General features: G+C 38.8%; 1 long non-coding RNA gene across 1 annotated transcript in view; it reads left to right on the forward strand.

The window, feature by feature from the left end:
- LOC147015872 (uncharacterized) overlaps positions 1–19215 on the forward strand; it is a 54110-nt gene extending 34895 nt beyond the window's left edge. The window contains exon 4 of the long non-coding RNA XR_015049893.1: positions 17275–19215. This is a non-coding gene — a long non-coding RNA (uncharacterized LOC147015872). The remainder of the gene's footprint in view (positions 1–17274) is intronic.
- Positions 19216–19732: the final 517 nt, after the last annotated feature.

Raw genomic sequence — 19732 nt, forward strand, 5'->3', positions numbered from 1 at the left:
TATACGTTATATATGTATGTATATATATATATATATATATATATATATATATATATATGTATGTATATATATATGTATATATGTATATATATATATATATCTATATATATATATGTATGTATATATATATGTATATATGTATATATATATATATATCTATATATATATATGTATATATGTATATATATATATATATATATATATATATATATATATATATATATATATATATATATATATATATATATATATATATATATATATGTATATATATATATATATATATATATATATATATATATATATATATATATATATATATATATATATATATATATATATATATATATACATATACATATACATATACATGTATGTATATGTATATATATATATATATATATATATATATATATATATATATACATATACATATACATATACATGTATGTATATGTATATATATATATATATATATATATATATATATATATATATATATATATATATATATATATATATATATATATATATATATATATATATATAGCAATAGGCGATCATAGCTGTGAAGTTTTGTCTTGCTCTGTTCAGCCTTTTTGGAGATGATTTTTGAAGGTTTTTATGTTAAAAATAATATGGCTGCCGAACCACGTTACAAATGACGTAATCCTCCCCCCCTCCCCCCTCCCTTCCATAGAATTTAGCCCGAGGTGAACCTCAAAATTTTTCAAAATGATAGGATAAAGCATTCGACTTATGCAATTATGACGTCATAACGAAGCCACATATGACATCAAGAATCACACTTGCTTCCAGTGAGTAGTACTTCACATGTGCCAAGTTTCAATTTTCTCCATCGAGCAGTTTTGGAGATACAGAGGTCCAAAGTTTTTCCTTCTTTTTCCTACAAGGCTGCCACACCAAGTGAACTATAACGTCATAATTATCATTAAAACATTCTACATGAGTAGTCGAACCTATTTCATGTGAATCGGATAAGCAGTTGCAGATAAAACAGAGACAATTTGCATGGACGGACGTACATAATGCCACTGGTGACTTCGTCAACGGACGCAGAAAAAAAATCTGAGGGTGATTTATGCATGAAATTTATCCAAGCACACAAACACAAAGTCAAGCACTTCGTATAAAGCTCACAAGGGGTTCCAGAGCTATTGTAAGACAGGATCAAATGACCAGCAGCAACGTGGAAGCCACTAATGAAACCAATGCTGTCAAGTATAGGATAAGGTGTGTGTTAATGGAGAACACATGAATTGGTATGAAGAAAAGCCTTCTCATGAGCCGTTCCCCAAAATTGTCAAATGATTCTTCATCGCTAGGACTGTATCATTCCAATGGTTTCAAATTCAAGGCCTCAAAGTCGGGACCAAAACTCATATCTGCCAAACACCAAGCACTGAACTGGTGATATTATCAGATGAATGTCTTAAAAACTGATAAATACAGCACCTGCAGAATGTGTCATAGAAACAACCAACAGATAGATCATGTACGCTCTCCTATGCTCGCCCCAACAGAGTATATAATTCATCATGATAGAGGTGACAGATGTTGTTTACTGGACAAATGATAGCATGCCAGAATATTCCAGTACTTTAGTAAGAATCTCAAAGCACACATAAGGATGCAATAGAGAAGATGCCATCAAAGCTCTCTATCCATGTATGTGCATTCCATATATCCATTACATGGTGTCAACAACTCAGCCTCACAGGATACTACACTAGACTTGTTCACTGGTATAACTGCTGACACTACATCATACAGTACTCAAACAGTGCCATCCATAAGTATTGGAACAGTGAAGTAAAATTTGTTTTTATTGTTATGTACTCAATAAATTTGGATTTGACATCAAAACAGAATACGAGGCAAGAGTACAGAAGTTCAGCTTTTATTCCTTGGTATGTCTATGAACATATGTTTTACCATTGTGGAACAATAGCACTTTTATGTTCAGTCCCCCCATTTTAGGTTAGTATATGCATTGGAACAAATGACTGACAAGTGTTTCTTGTTGCTCGGGTGTTTGTCTTTGCATTGATTGTTCACACATAAAAGAGCTGTGAATGTCTCGTCTTGGTTTTAGCCTTTGCTTTTGCCTTGGGAATCTGCCTTTGGAGTCAGTAGGCACAAACCAACATTAAGACCAGAGAATTGTCGATGAAACAAAAGCAATCAATTTGGAAGCTGAAAGAACAAAATAATTCAATTATAACCATAGCACAGAAATTGGGCAAAGCAAATACAACAATTTGGATATATCTTGAAAAAGAAGGAAACCATGAGTGTACTTTGCAATGGACAACGGCAAGGTCGGCCAAGGAAAACAACTGCAGCCGATGAGAGAAAAATCATCAGAGCTGTGAAGAAAAACCCTAAAACAACTGTCAGTGACATTACCACAACCTCCAGAGTGTTGTGGTGAAATTATCACAATCTACCGTTCACAGAAGACTTCCACAGCAGAATTACCAAGGCAACACCACAAGATTCAAACCTCTCATCAGCACCAAATATAGAAAGGCCACATTAGAATTTGCCAAGAAGTACAGAGGCAAGCCAGTAAAGTTCTGGAACAAAATTTTATGGACAGATGAGACCAAGATAAACCTTTACCAAAGCGATGGAAAGGCGAAAATGTGGAGAAAGGAAGGAACTGCATCTGATCCAAAGTATACGATCATACATGTGAAGCATGGTAGAGGCAGTGTCATAGCTTGGGCTTGCATGGATGCCTCTGGAAGTGGCTCGCTCATCTTTATTACCCTGCGTTCGCAAAGTGGAAAGTGGAGGTAAGCAATTGGTCGTGTCCATGTGCTGTACATACGTGTGCTGTACCTGTGTGCATATATGTGTCTGCATTAAAAAATTCATTTTCTCAGCAACCATTAGTCTGATTGATACTAAACTTTCCAAATAGGTGCGCCTCCTCCTGTATAATTTTTTATTCATATTTATGAGGTCATAGATCACGTGGTACAGGCACCATCTTGGAAAAAAACCGATAAACTTGGCACTTCTATATCTCCGAAACCGCTCCATGGAAAAGAAATATACATGGCTGGCTTGCTCATTGTCAAGTACTCCCAACGGGGAATAAGATGTGTTAATGATATTGTCATCGCTTTCTTCATTATGACGTCATAATCCGACAAGCACAATGCTTGATTTGATCAGTAATGACAAAAATTTTTCTTTGAAACTGTTGGTCCAATTGACACAAAATTTTCACCATAGGTGTGCCTCCTCCTGTAGGAATTTATAATAATTATGACTTCATAGGTCACATGGTACAGGCACCATCTTGGAAAAACCGAAAAACTTTGTACCTCTATATCTCCGAAACCACTCCATGGAAAAAAGTTTACACATGGCTCATTGTCAAGTACTTCATGGGGAATATGATTTGTCAATGATGATGTCATCAGTGCCTTTATTATGACATCATCATTCGACAAGTGCAACGCTTGATCCGGTCAGTATGAAAAAAAAATTATCTGCAATTGTTGGTCCAATTAACACTAAATTTTGATCATAGGTTCGCCTTCTCCTCTAGGAATTTTTAATGATAATTATAGCATCATCGGTCATGTGGTATAGGTGCAATCTTGGAAAAAAATAAAAGCTTTGCACCTCTATATTTCCAAAAGTGCTCCATGGAAAAAAAATGAAACATGGCTCATTGTCAAGTATTCCCCATGGGGAATAAGATACGTTAATGATGATGTCATCAGTGCCTTCTTTATGATGTCATGATTTGACAAGTGCAATGCTTGATCTGGTCAGTGTGAAATTTTTTTATCTGCAATTGGTGAAACTGCTAACGGATCAATGCAAAACTTTAACTAATTGATCAACTACCCATGGGAAATGTTTGATAAAAGTGACATCATCGGTCACTGTTCTGGCACCATATTGGATCAAAGACAAAAGAAAACCTTCAAAAAAACAGAATAGTTGGCTTGCACCAAGTCCTTCTCAAGATTATGCAGGGTAAGTATACTATGAATATCATGTAGTTGATGATGTAACTAATGATGGCAGCAGCAGAATGAATTGGGAAGTATGCAGAAACATTCTGTCTGCCTAAAACAAGAAAATACTGTACCTCCAAACTCATGAGGCAGAGCTTCACCATGCAGCAAGACAATGACTGAAAACGCACTGCCAATGCAACCAAGGAGTTCATCAGGGGGAAAAAGTGGAAGGTTTTAGACTGGTGAAGTCAATCTCATAATTTAAATCCAATGAAGCATACATTTCACTTGCTGAAATGACATTGATGGTGTCTTTCAAACCGAGCCTCAAGTGCGGTGTACAGAATGGATTAAAAAAAAAAAACATTACAAGGTGCAGGGAGGTGAAATTTGCTGCACATGATGTGAAACGTGTGCAGAGTAAAATGAGTGTTCATTTACATCCATAGGATGTCTAAAAAATAAGAGAAGACCTGACGCTATGCCGAGGCTTCAGACTTTGGCACGCTCATGCTCACGAGAAACAAAATGTTCCAGATGATAAATAAATTAGGGTTACATTTATACATGCAGTATGTTAAAATAATGCTTCTTGCTACAAAACATCGTATCTTCCATTGTAATAAAATGACTCCAACCCATCATTTCTGACAGGCTTTTATTTGAGTAATATGAATAAATCAATTTATTAACTATATTAATGATGAGTTTTCATTATGAGTAGAGGATTAATGGGGCTTCTGAGGCAGCCATTCAAATGAATGGGGAAAAAGGGAAAAACTCTCTGACTCAAGGCCCAAAAGCCCAAAATAGGAGACTGATTTCCTCCCCCTCCCATACAAGCAAATGTAAAATTGAGACTGACTCAAGCCCCAAAAGCCCAAAATAGGAGACTGATTTTTCTCCCCCCTCCCATGCAAGCAAATGTAAAATTGAGACTGATTTCCTCCCACACAAGCAACTGTAAAATTGAGACTGATTCCCTTCCCTCCCATGCAAGCAATGTAAAATAGGAGACTGATTTCCTCCTCCTCTCATACAAGCAAATGTAAAATTGAGACTGACTCAAGCCCCAAAAGTTCAAAATAGGAGACTGATTCCCTTCCCTCCCATACAAGCAAATGCTAAATTGAGACTTACTGTTGAAAGCACTTCTTTCCTTTTATATTTTCATTCCATTCAAAGAGCGAACCAATGAATATTTGTCCATGTTCTACTTTCGGGAATAACTTAATTTTCCAATTACATTCATCACCATCGAGTATATTCACAAAGATTACTTTGGAACTTAGTTATTGGTTTATGTGTCTTTATTGAGCAGAGATGAAATGATAAACTTCTCTTAATGCTCTTGTTTGACCACCTCCTGAGCCACATACCATTTTGAGATTGTTGTAAATTGTTTTTCCATTGTTCAGTTGATAACCATCAAAGTTTTCAGTCCATTCAAGGATATAATTTTTTTTATTTACATCCTCGAACTTATTTGTAATTAAATTTATCCGCTTATTTGTTTTATCTACTTTTACCCTGGTTATTTCTTCAATAAGACTTATTTGATATTTCTCACATTCTTTATGTTTTCCATTTAAATACCAAGGCTGATTAAATCTCCTCTTTGGTTTGGTTATTGCTTGGTTCTATCATTTATAAATCAGTAAAAAGACAGCAGTAGCCTGTTAAAATCACCAACCCAATATCTCAACACTTATACTCTATAACCAGAAAGGAGACTATTGATTCCATTCTCTAAAATATATATTTTATTATCAAAAGCTCCAAATGCTTTCTTATTTATCTATTCTGTATATAATTTATGTTTATAACTTCTTATTGTATTCATTTTTCTGTACTCTTCCTTCTTTAAGGTTAAACAGTTGTAATAATGTTTAAAGTTTATTGTTTCCTTGATTATATTTTTCTTTATTCCCTTTAGCTTCTTCTCACACCTTTCAATGTCATCATCAATATATGTAAAAGCATAAGACTTTGATCTCAATCCTATAAATTCACTCATGACCTTCCCACCCAATTCATCTTTAAACTTACCAATAACCTTTTTATTCTTTGATGAAAACAACACATCACATGACTTATAATTACTTGTATCATATATATTAATATTATCAATCATATCCTCATATACATCACTTGTCTTAATTTCTAATATAAAACTCTCTGCGTCAATATATAACAATGACACATTATCCTTATACTTTGATTTTAAATTATTATAGTAATAGTCATACATTAACGACTTTGGCAAGTCAAGAATTGATATTCCAAAATAAATAGGCTTTTCCATTTCAATACTCTCTTTTTTCAAATGAATAGCACAAAAGTTCTCTGAAAACACCTCCGTCCGCTCAAAACTTGGTATATCAATTAACTTTGAAGCCTGTTTCCAAGATGTGGAAAGTCTTATGTTTTGTCGATTCCTAACATTTTCCATAGTCTTTCCAAATACAGCATTATTCATTTATTTATAAAAGTCCTTCTCAAAATCTGTTTTTGCTTCTGTTCTCCTTTTTGTATTAAAATCAATATACTTCTTTCGCCAATGACTGTTTAAGTTTCAAAATCCGATGAATTTTCCTCATTCTCAACCCAGCAGATAAATATTGTCTCAAGTTCCTTTGATGCAAAACACAACTTTCGTTGTCATTTAATGTAGGAAGTAGTTTTTCTGTAGAATTACCTTTTATGTTAAATGACTTTGGTAATCACTTAACCATTCTTTTATTGGACTTTCTTTATCAGGGGCATAAGGTAGGTCTTTATGTTTGTGATGAAGTTCTTCTGGATATTTTAAATCAACCTCTAAATAATATCAAACTTCAGCTTCATCCAATTCTTTTTGAGAGGAGACAACAATGTCTTGTAAAACTTTTTCATAACGTTTTTCTTTAACCCATTTAAGTTTTCCATAAGGTAAAGATAGAGACATTGCCCACCCATACAAATTGTTAGCATCATAATACATCAGGTAAGAGTTGTCCTCATTCTTATTATAATCAGGAAGATATTTGTTATTTGCTTCAGCATATCTCTTGGAACATACTTGAGATATTCCTCCTCTTTTAGCCTTCTCTATCATTAAAAGCATATCTATATCACTGATTAATTTAAAATTTTGTTTTGTCATTTTTAACATAGCACTCCAAGCCAAACCCGGAGCTGTGTAATAGTGAACGGGGTCTAATCCATAAGAATGTTTATTATGACAGACTGTTCTAAAAGTTTCAAACACATCAGCCAATAACAATACATCAGTTTTAAGATTCAAATCATGATATTCTCCAAGATTCTTTATATTAAACTTCTCCCAAACGTTTTTAGCTAGGGTATAATCTCTATCAGAAATATGAGTTTTATTAAACTTGCCATATAAACTTTCACTTGAAGGAAGTTGTGTTTCTTTTAACTTCTCAAATGAATTCATATAGTCATACGGATATATTCCCTTTTGTGATAAAAGATCAATCTCTTCTTAATTTGAGAAATGTGATTTAAGATCCATTAAGTTTTTAATATTTGATGCTAAGTTAGAAAATGGACTTGCCATAAACTTGTATGTGTCAAGAAATCTGATATGGGTTATGGGGGATGTATGAATTGTTTTGTGAATGAGATGTATTTTTGATCTGTGTTAGGAATGGCAGAAATATCTCCAGATGTCTTTGAAAGTTCATTTATAAATAGATGTGTGTCATAGTGAGCGCTGTGAAGAAAGACAGGAATAAAGTTTGGGGGCTTGTAATTAAGATTACAACGGGAAAGAGCTGGACCTCTATATTTACCAGTAAGATGACAGTGATCCCTCACCTTAACCCTCCCTCAATTTTCTCTCCACAAATATGACAGATACTATTCCTTCTAAATTCCTTTTTCTCTCCCTTTGTTAATGACATTGGTTTGTAGGTTTTAACCATTATTTCTCTTCATCTTACTTACACAGTCTTTTTCCAATCATCTTACAAACTCCTCTGAAGCATCTTCTCCTCTATAAAGTTCTAACTTGTATTCATCACCAACAGATGATTTTCTACAATAACAGAAACCACAAGGAGTATGTTTTTGATATTTATTTGTGTATGATTTATTTGGATTTGGAGAAACAGTATCCATCTTTTCAAGGATACTTTCAAAATCAGCATATATCACAAACGGATGTTTTATACATTTGTCAAAATCTTTGAATGATATGTTTGAACCTGCTTTTGGTAAATTGATTATGGTTGATTTATGATTACTGCAATATTTTGAATGTTGATTTGATCATTCTTTTGTGTGAAAGGAGTTGAGACATCTCTTACAAGGATACGTTTTACATTTTCTCTTATCGTTGTGATTTGGTTAATCTTGATAAATCTTTGATGAAAGCGTAATGTGATTTTTCCTTTGAAGTAAAGCAGAGGCCAATTTGTGTTTCATCATTTTTATAGTTGTTTCAAATTTTTAATATCTGAACTTTGTTTGTATCCGTTAATCCATATACATTAACAGATAGATTATTCATTTTCTCAAATTTAGGAATATCTCTCAATGACATTGGAAACTTTCAATCTTTAACATTTAATGTATTCTCGTATTTCTTATAATGTTCAACCCTTTCAGGATTCCATTGTGGAGGATGTAGGTGAGCAAGAACAGACCATAGAAAACATTTATTATCTTTGTTTTGAATATTAACAGCCGCTTTCTTAAGTTTTATCTCTTTTGGTAAATCAATATAAGAAGAAGCTTGAAGAGGATCTGATTTTAAGATGTGTATATCTAAAAAGATCATTTTTGTTATAGTAAATCCACTATCTACTACAGTGTTATCAACATCTTTTTCTTGTCTCTGGAGTTCATCATAAACATCACATCTTAAAAAATCTTGAAATGATGAGATAAAGTGAGGGTTTGTCCTCATATAGGGAGTAGTTTCATCGCCTTATCTTACCATATTCAATTTTACTCCCATTTCAAACTTAAAAGTTTTCATTTCACTTAATGTGTTTTTATTTATCATTTCAATACTTTGTTTCACCATATCAACAGCTTCAATGATTGAAGATGGTCCAGGGTCTTGAAAGCAAAACAATCTTATTTTCATATGTCCTTTAAATGCCCCATCAGTGTTTTCAATGGAGAATTTAGTGACACCTTCCATTTATTCATTGTTCTTGTGTTTGCGTGATTGAAGGTGTTTATTATAATTTTTTTTAAGGAATATCATTATCACATCTATCACAATGTTTTGTTTTTTGGTCAAGTGGAGATATTTGTCTGAAAAGATTGAATGTGTGTTTGTTGGTTTGAAGGTGTTTTTTATATCATTTATATTCATAATTACAAACATCGCAGTACGTTGTATTCACCATATTTATATAACAAAACTTTGCTTAAAATAAAATTTTCTTGATGAAAATTTCGTTTAATTTATGGGTGAATCTGTGCTTAAAACCATTTTATCCTCCAACTTTTTCACTTAATAAATACAATGTATCAAGACACAAAAGACAAGTTTCAATCAATCTCTTCATTTGCAAAAGATACTGAGAAATATATCGAGGATGTAAAATTGAATAAAGATAAACATAACAACTATTGGAAAAAATAAAATTATGGTGAATAATATGAGTTCTTAAATTTCCTTCAGTGGAAGGGCTTTTAGTATATCTCGAAGAACATCAATTAAAGTAGTTCGAACAAAAGTTTCTCCTCTCCTTCTGGCAATATATTCAAAACTAGAAAAAGCAATGAAACAAGTAAAAGTATCAAAAAAGAAAAACCTCATGGATGAAGCTTCAGAAAGAAAAGATAAGACCATCTGTGACATGCATGGAGAAATTTGTATTTTTTTCAACAACCCTAAAGATGTAAATCCTGATGAAATAAAGGATGTTAATATATCAGGTGAAATGGCATTTCGTTCAATAGTAGTCAAAGATCACTTTAAAATTACCTTTAATCTAAAAAATGTAGTAGTTGAATCTGTTAATGAAAAAAAGTATATAGATATAGATGGTAATGTTTTTTTTTTAATAATTAAATATGTCATTATTCAACTGAAGATTTTGAAGATTATGAGAGTGATGATAGTATCTCTGTTGGAACAGAAGACAGTAATGATACCGAGAGTATGTGTTCAAACGATAATTATGAAAGTAGTTTTATAGATTATTGTGAAAGTACCAAAGATGATACCGAAGATGAATTTTAGTTTGAGCAAAGTTTTACTTTATAAATATGAATAGTATACTAGATCTTGAACCCCTTGAATTCCCTGATTCCCATTGCTGGTGACCCATTGCCTTATTTCCATCAGGCTGAAGGTCTGGTGTGCAATTGATATGACCAGAGCGAAGGGTCCTCATTCAGGGAAAGACTTACTGGAAGAACTGCTTTTCTTGAACCCACTTCTACATGCCCCATTCAGCAATACCTTTATGCTAACCCAACACCACAATGGTGAATGCTAGTATCATACTTTTTCAGTATGCTATACCTTTATACTAACCCAACACCACAATGGTGAATGCTAGTATCATACATCCCTCACGATAAGGGGTAAGCTCTTGGCTTAGGGTATATTCACAGTTGGGGATCTCCTAAAGGATGGGAATAATGGAGTTCTCCCACCGAAGGAAGTCACAGCAAAGATAGACCTGCAGATGGAGTCCTTTTAGGATACTCCAAGAGGTTAAAAACTCATTGCCTCCTGATTTTCTGGCTTACCTGGGGAACCTTTGCGAAGGTGGGGAAGCTATGCAGGTTCACCCCCTACTTCCGGGGCTTTTAAGATGAAACCACATTGGACGCATTCTCTTCCAAGCACCACCTGCACATAACATGAGCAAAATCCCTGGTACAGCTGAAGTGTCATTCGGTGAATGAACAAGGAAAGAAATAAATGCACGAGTAATCCACTCACTCCATTTTGTTGAGCTAGCGAATCGGAGGGATACTCCCTGGCATGAGATTCTTCTGCCTCCATTGCACTTGTGGAACTCGGAGTCCGTGACGGGAACGGGGATCCCAGCTGGAGCGCTCCAACGCAAACCACCATGGTGGGACTCGAACCCATGACCCAGAGTCCATGGGCCCACGACCTGGCTGCTTGGTCACCAACACCACAAGGAGCCACCGCAAAGGACTGCAGACCGCTTGAACCTCGACCGCAGACCAAGCCAATCGCCACAATCACTCCTGTCTGCCGTTCTCTCGTCTCCTTTTCTCTCTTGAGGTGGGAGGGGTTTCTTTTCTTGCCCCTCGCCTCCTGATTGGATGAGGGGTTGTCGGACGACTCGTGGTCAGCCTCCCGATTGGCTGGGGTGTGCGTGTGGTGCTCGCCCTTCACTCATTGGCTGGAGGAAATGGTCCATGCCCTTCCTTGCAGCGGAGCCTCGACCTGAAGCGACGAAGGCCCCGCCCACGCCTCAGCCAAAAACACGTGGGCAATAGCGACTGGATCGAGTGAGGGATGGTGGAGTGGTTGTTGTTGCTGTTGTTGTTGTTGTTGTTGTTGTTGTAAAAGCCTAACTAAAAAAATAACTCGTAGCCCACACACGAAATTCCCATTAGACAGAAGGAGGGATTCTAACTATAATCACATACTTATCGAAATAACTAAGTAAGGGGACTGCTGGCTGTTTGTGTGCACAAGGTTTCCAAATCCGTAACAGTATAACGACAAATTCCACGAGGATTTGCACACTTTTAGGTGTTATTTCTGAAGCATTTGGAAAGCAGGTGTGCAAATGCATCGCCTGGTTGCTGAACGGATAAGGGGATAAGGCCTTGTTGCATTTCTCTTGCCTCACTTGGTATTATAATTTAAATTTAAGTGAGACAAGTCTGAAGATGACGATGGTTCACGAGCGGTATTTGACGATGTAGATTGTTTCAGAAGTCAAGGATGAGAAAATGTGATGATGTTTGACCAAGTTATAAAAATGATCAACATCATGTGGTACGAGTGACAGATTATTAGCTGCAAAATGTCGAAAATCGGTTTCGTTCAACAACTTTAAAAATTTGGCCTTTGTATAACCTTTAAAGGTCACAAAACAATGTTGTGGATATTAAATTAAGGAAACAGGATACGTGCTATAGCTTATTGGAGTTAGTGCGTCGAAGAAGGTCGAAAACCCGGTTCGATTCCCATAACTTTGAAAATTTGACCTTTGTGAACTTTAAAGGTCAAAGGTCAAGGATTATGACCTTTTGTGCAAAACTTCCTCTGGAACATTCCAGGAACAATATAACGTCATGTAGGCTATATGGCATTTCGCACTCCTCTGATTACACTGAACAACAAAAATTTTTTACTGGAGATGTGTAAAGTGATTTAGACTAATTTGGGTACGCTGATTTCAAAAATCATAACCGTTTTGCTGTATCACGTCAGGATTTTCAGTAACAGAAATATTCCCATTGCCTAGAAGTCAGGATTTCAATGAAATTTACAAAAATTCATTTATTCATTTATTTCATCATGAATGCTTCAAAATTATAGAAATTACAGAAAAACTCCACTAGAATGTAATTAAAAATGCTTTAGGCATTTGGCTTTGCGTTTGTGCTGCTCTGTGTCAGTTTCACGATGCAGGAACCAGCAGAAATCGCCCATCATGTTCGGGTTGTGCCGCCCTTGGTAACGCGTCTCCATGAGTGAAATCTCTGGTGGAATCGCCGCCGTGCTCGTGGGAGACTGCTCCCAAGTTGTCAGGGAAGAAGTTCAGGTGCTGGTGTAGGAAATGGATTTTCAGGGACATCCTGGAGCCAAGTTTCCTGAAGGACTCCAGCAGCTGCTGCACTATTTCTTCATAGTTGTCCGCGCGCTCGTTCCCCAAGAAGTTGTCCGTCACAGCTTTGAAGCTCCTCCACGCTGCCAGCTCTTTGGGGTTTAGAGTTGTCGGAAAAGTTTCGTCCTTCATAATCTGTCGGATTTGCGGTCCAACAAAGACACCAGCCTTGATCTTGGCCTCCGACAAGGTGTTGCCAAACTTTTCCTTGAGGTATAAAAAACCCACGCCCATTCAGATCCATTGCCCGTACAAAACTTTTCATCAAGCCGAGCTTTATGTGGAGTGGTGGAAGGAAAACCTTGGCTGGGCCGACAAGGGCGACATGCTTCACGTTGTGTCGACCAGGTACATGCTCTTTTCGCTCTTCCCAATCTTTCTTCGTCCAGTGATTCTTGTCGTCTCTGCTATCCCAGAGACAAAGGAAGCACATGTATTTCGTGTAGCCTGACTGCAGCCCTAACAACAGCGCCACCACTTTCAAGTCTCCGCAGATGTGCCAGTTGAAGTCATTGTACTTGATGGAATCAAGCAGCTGCCGCATAGTCTCATAGGTCTCTGTCATGCCGAACGCGTGAGCCAGTGGGACTGATGGTTTCTCGTTGCCATTGTGGAGCAAAACAGCTCTCTCAAGCTGTTCTTCCCGAGTCGATGAAGAGGCGCCAGTCTGCAGGATCGTGATCACACCCAAGTTCTTTCAACAGACCGTTGATGTCACTGCAGAATGTCATCGTGTCTTCCATCTCAAAGAACTCAGCCATGTCTCTGTGACATGCTCTGAACAAGGATATCTTGGTGTTAGGTTCAAGTAGATTCCACTGCTGCAGCCTTGATCCAAGCAGCTCTGCCTTTCGCCTTTGACAGCGAGAGATCTCTTACAAGATCATTTAAGTCTCCCTGGTTCAGAAGGTGTGATTCTTGAGTGTCGGGTTCAAAAGGTTCATCATCACCATCCTCTTCACCACTGCTTACAGCTATGTTCTGATCAGCTGGAGGTGTTGGAACGGGGTTCTCGTCATCATGAGGCACAGGTTTACGAGCAGAGACGCAGTCAGCGTACTTGATGTGACCTTTATTCTTCTTGTTGAAGCCGGCGATGCTTGTGCAGCAGAAATAACAATCATCATGATGATTCTGCGGCTCACGCCATATCATGGGCACCGCAAATGGCATGCTCGCGCGCTTGCCCACCAACCACTGAGTCAAGGTTGTGTGACAGCTTGTGCAGCAGATGTGTGGTGCCCAGCTCTGTTCTTGGTCCCCACCTTACACCGAAGTAGTGAAAGTAGGCGGCCTTCATTTTCACTGCTGTAGATATACTTCGCTGTTGATCTTTTTTGGTATACCGACCACAGACATAACAGAAGTTGTCAGGATGATTGGTACAGGAACGCCTACTCATCTTTATCTGAAAGAAAGAAATATAACACAAGTTAACAACAATTGTACGAAATAGACATGTTAAAGACATATGTAAATTTCATTGAAATCCTGACTTCCAGGCAATGGGAATATTTCTGTTCCTGAAAATCCTGACGTGATACAGCAAAACGGTTATGATTTTTGAAATCAGCGTACCCAAATTAGTCTTAATCACTTTACACATCTCCAGTAAAAAATTTTTTTTGAAATTTGTTGTTCAGTGTTATCCATACTTTGATGAAATCAGCGTAAAAACAAACTTGAAGGGGGCTCCATGGGCAAGGTGTTCGAGATATAGAAAAATCGTTTCAAGACTTTAGGTGGGGAATGACCTCAAGATTATGCATGAAAAATATTGTCATCCTAGCTCTCAAAGTTTGGGCGGTTGTGTGATTTTTATGTCAAAATTCGAAATTTTCTAAGTTCGTGACCTTGTGACCTTGACCTTGGGACGAAAATGAAAAATCGAGCTCCGTGGGGCTATGCAGGTGCCATTGAGCTAACGAAATACCAAAACCCCTGCCAGATTCGACAAACGCCCTAGGAGAACATGCAAATTGAAATTGGCTACCCCCTAAAAACACAATTCGCATTTTTCTAAGTTTGTGACCTTGACCTTGGGACGAAAATGAAAAATCGAGCTCTGTGGGGCTATGCAGGTGCCATTGGGCTAAGCAAATACCGAAACCCCAGCAAGATTCGACAAACCCCTTGGAGAATATAATTTTTTATGTCAAAATTCACAATTTTCTAAGTTTGTGACCTTGTGACCTTGACCCTGGGACGAAAATGAAAAATCGAGCTGCGTGGGGCTATGCAGGTGCCATTGGGCTAACCAACTACCGATACCCTGTCAGATTCGACAAACCCCCTGGGAGAAGATGCAAATTTAATCGGCTACCCCAAAAACACGTTTTTTGGGCGTGGTTCCACCCATAATGGGCGCACCACGCCCATTCTCAGGAAAACACAACTAGATCATGATATAAATCTCCCACCAAAATTTTATCAGGATCGGATCAAAACCCACGGAGCTATGCTCGGGACAGACAGACAGACTGACAGACAGACAGACAGACAGACAGACACACAACAATAACGAATATCGTGGTCACTTATTTTTTTCGTGAAAATATTTTTTTCGTGAACCAATACGTATCTCGTAGCTGTGGGGATAGGGGGAGGAGGAACTTTGATTTTTGCTGGATTGAATAGGCTTGATGCCTGTGAAGCACCAGGATGATAGTTTACAGCTGTATCGGGATTCAAACCCAAGCTCAGGGGTGAGTGCGCATACTTCTCGGCTCTCTTGCCAGATTGGCTGGATTCATGATGTGCTGAAACACAATACTGTGCAGTTATGATGAAGTGTCAAGAGTGGGCACTGTATCTTGGAGGATGCCGTTCTTTAGCGGGCATGTTAAGCCAGCTGCCTCACCCCATACCACTCACTTGTGGACATGAAATATTGAACAGTGTATTTTGAAGAAGAAAAAATAACATGAAGCCATTGCTTGCCTTTACCCAAATCAAATTCTAACTTCCAGCTATAATATAAAGGGGGCACTGAATCAGGGGCATGGGTGCACCCCCACAAATGATGCAACTAGCAACCATATTCTGCATGCTCATGAAGAAGGAAGTGGAATTTATGAGCAAACCAGCACATCACAAACAGCTTCCTGATTGTCAAAATAAAACATCAATCTATATAGCTGAAGGAAATTGAACGAAACATCTGACCAGGAAGCATCAGGTGTGACTGTCTCCGGAAAGGGTGCACAACGGTCAATTTATAAGTTGCGGTCTCAGTTCTTTGTAGAATCGAGATTTAATAATCAAAACACGATGAACAGATGCAGCTTGAGCCCTCAGGGTGAAATCCAAGAAAAACTTTTTACCTCCACCACCAAAGGTGGACGGACAGAGGTTATGTTTTCACCCCTGTGTGTCTGTGAGCAGGATATCTCAAAAAGTTATGGACAGATTTGTAAGAAACTTGGTGGAGAGGTTGGGTGTGTGACAAGGATGAATTACTTCGACTTTGGTCAAGATTCGGATCCACATCCAGAAACGATGTTTGAAAATTTTAAAAGTGATTCTTCACCATTAGTGGGGCAACTTTGCATAACAATTGTGCATTTTGTGAGAAAAGCACCAAATTTGGCACACAAGTAGCCTATCATATTATGAACAGATTTGGATATTGGGCCATCTCAAATTCAGTCACTGTTGGCTGTGGCATCCATTTTCCACTGCCATCAAAAAATTTGAGATGGCCCAATATCCAAATCTGTTCATAATATGATAGGCTACTTGTGTGCCAAATTTGGTGCTTTCCTCACAAAATGCACAATTGTTATGCTATATTTAGCTAAGTTGCCCCACTACATTGAAAGATACGATCAAAAACGATATATAGCGTGACATTTCAAAACGTTGTGGTCTGATTCAGATGAACCTTTGTGTACATGTTGGGTGTGTGACAAGGAATAATTGATTCGATTTTGGTGAAGATCCAGATTGCGATCAGATCCAGCGTATCAGTATGATACAAAACCTAAACTGTTCAGCCTGGTGGTGTATACATGTGCCCTACCGAGTGCCATTGTAGTTGTTTGTACCTTCAGACATCATTAGAAAAAAGAATTGTTTCCATTAAGTTGTACCGAGCAATGCAACTTGATGAAAGAGAAAAGAGTAAGTCTCAATCAAACTCAATTCACCGATCCATTCCATCACATCTCATCTTCAATGAAGATATTCAAAAACCCAACTTTTGTGCTGGCATACCACCCATATTTTATAATCCATGTATGAATACAGCATAGGTTTGCCCACTTTCCTTCCATAACATATTTTCTAGTTTAAAGCATCATGATGATCACTTGAAGCGTGAGCCTCCAAAAGGGGATACAACAGTTTATATTATTATTATTTTTATTATTATTAATTGTTCGTTTAAATTTATATTATTAATATTGATGGGCTGAAAGGTGGTCTTGTTTTTGTTTCATTAGAAAATGTTTTCTTTCTTTGTTGGTATGCAGTACAAGGCTTCAGCGTGGCATCATTGGCTGAGGGTGCAGCTGTGCAACTGATGCAATGACGTCTGGCTGGTTCAGGCAGGAATTTGGAATTTGCTCATGATGCCAGCAATAGCTTGCCGACTCTTCGTGAAGGACACCCTGGGATATTTTACGTCTATCAACTAATACCTGCAGATGGGACACCCAGTTTAACGTCCATTGGATGGACATACACACATTGATCAATCACCCTGCCTGTGAAATGACAGTTTATTCCATCCATCCATCAGGACCATACTCTGTGCAGAGCGTTGGTGCTACCCAAGCAATCTCCTGGGCTATTGGGCACAATCCGAGACGGGTCGTCACTCCGACACAGTATACCAGCATGCTGGCACTCATTTTGTCGACCTCGAAAGGATGACAGGCAGAGTCAACCCCACCTGATATTAATTCAACAGCCGAGTAGGATTTTAATTCAGGATCCTATGATCTAAGGAGGATTCTAAGGAGGGAAACCACGGGGTAACCTCCCTGGATCAGATTGCGGGAGAGTGTGTCGGAGTGGTGCTGAGGTGTCGTCCACCAGACGGCGGTCTCCTTGGGTTAACCTGAAGCGGTCCCTTCGGGTGGGTGCCTGGAATGTCCTATCCCTAAGAGAGGATGATCACCTGTCTCTGTTATCATCTGAGCTCAAGCATTTTGACATCGGGATTGCAGCACTCTCTGAGGTTCGGAGACTGGATTGCAGCGAGATCATGGTGGGTGGTTACACCTACTATTGGTCTGGTCGCTCTGATGGTTACCATACTCAAGGAGTTGCTGTAGCTGTGTCCAATAAGCTGACCCCAATGATAATTGAGGTAACACTGGTCAACGAGCGTATTATGAGACTAAGGATTCGTCACTCCTTAGGTGTCATTTCCCTGGTCTCTGTTTATGCACCGACTTAGGTGAGTGACCTCACCATGAAGGACACATTCTACGCCACGCTCGAGTCTGTGGTTGATCAGTGCCCCAGACGAGATACACTTCTAGTCTTGGGAGATTTCAATGCATCGACTGGAAGTGATAGGGATGGTTATGAGGTATGTTGGTCCTCATGGGTCCGGAACTATGAATCAGAATAGCACTAAGTTCCTTGACTTTGCAAGAAGTCATGGACTTAGGGTGGCTGGTTCATGGTTTCAGCGTCCACAAGCTCATCGCTGGACTTGGTATTCCAACACTGGCGGTGTGGCGAAGGAGATTGACCATGTCCTCATTGACGGTCGCTGGAGGATGATCCAGAACTGCAGGGTCTACCGGAGTGCTCAGTTCCTCAATACTGACCATGGCTTATTGTAGCAACTCTAAAGCTGCACCTTAAATCCTGGAGAATGATACCATCCCAGCCTAGGCTGGATGTTGGCAAGCTCAGGGAGGAGAGAGTAGCTGAGGTGTTTGCGAACAGGCTGAGTGGACATTTGGTACATGTGGACATCTGAGTCCTGAAGAGTTATGGATTACCTTCAAGACCACTGTCCTTGATGTTGCCGGTGGATGTCTTGGAACTTAACTCAGGGCAAAGAAGAATTTTATCTCTCAAGGGACACTGGATACCATTGACCAGAGTCGCAGGGCCAGGCTGAATGGCAGAGCTGAGCTGTTCAGGGAGCTGAGGCGTAAAACTGTACGTGCACTAAGGGTGGACAAGGAAGCCAATGTGCGAGGAATCAGTGAGGGGGTAGAGCATCACCTGTGGACAGGTGATTCTCGTCCTGCTTACAGGGGATTTCGCACATTGAGTTCATCCAAGCCTATCCCTCGGAGCACTGCAGTTAGAGCAGAGAGTGGTAGGCCCTTAACACAGGAGTCTGAAGTGAAGGCCCGCTGGGCCAGTTACTTTGAGCGGTTGTACTAGGCTGATCCCCCAGCTGTCGAGTTGGACGTCAATGGTGTTACAATCCCTGTTGCTGACCCTCCAATCAACTGTGGTCCACCTTCGCTTGTGGAAACACGGGCTGCGGTGAACCGGTTGAAAGAGGGTAAAGCTCCAGGGATCTGTGGCATCCATGCTGAACTTCTCAAGGCTGGTGGAAATGCTGCACTCGTGTCGTTGCATGCAGTTCTATGCTCTGCCTGGAGCACAGGCATCATCCCAACTGATTAGAAGAGGGGCTTTGTTGTCCCTCTCTGGAAAGGGAAGGGTGATCGCCAAGACTGCAACAACTACCGAGGGGTGATACTGCTCTCAGTGCCGGGCAAGGTCTTTACTCGGATAATTCTTGATAGGTTTCGCCACCATCTGCTTGAACACCAGCGTCGAGAGCAGTCAGGCTTTACACCAAAGAGGTCAACGATTGACCGTATCCTTGCTCTTCGTGTCCTCACCAAACGCAGAGGGGATTTTCGGCAGGGGCTGCTTGCAACCTATGTTGATCTCTGTAAAGCATTCGATTCAGTGAATCAGGATGCCCTCTGGAGGATTCTTGATCTT

The sequence above is a fragment of the Eptatretus burgeri genome, chromosome 12 (assembly GCF_056783735.1).
Source record: "Eptatretus burgeri isolate ZD-2024b chromosome 12, Ebu_testis_v1, whole genome shotgun sequence".
Taxonomy (NCBI): Eukaryota; Metazoa; Chordata; class Myxini; order Myxiniformes; family Myxinidae; genus Eptatretus; species Eptatretus burgeri.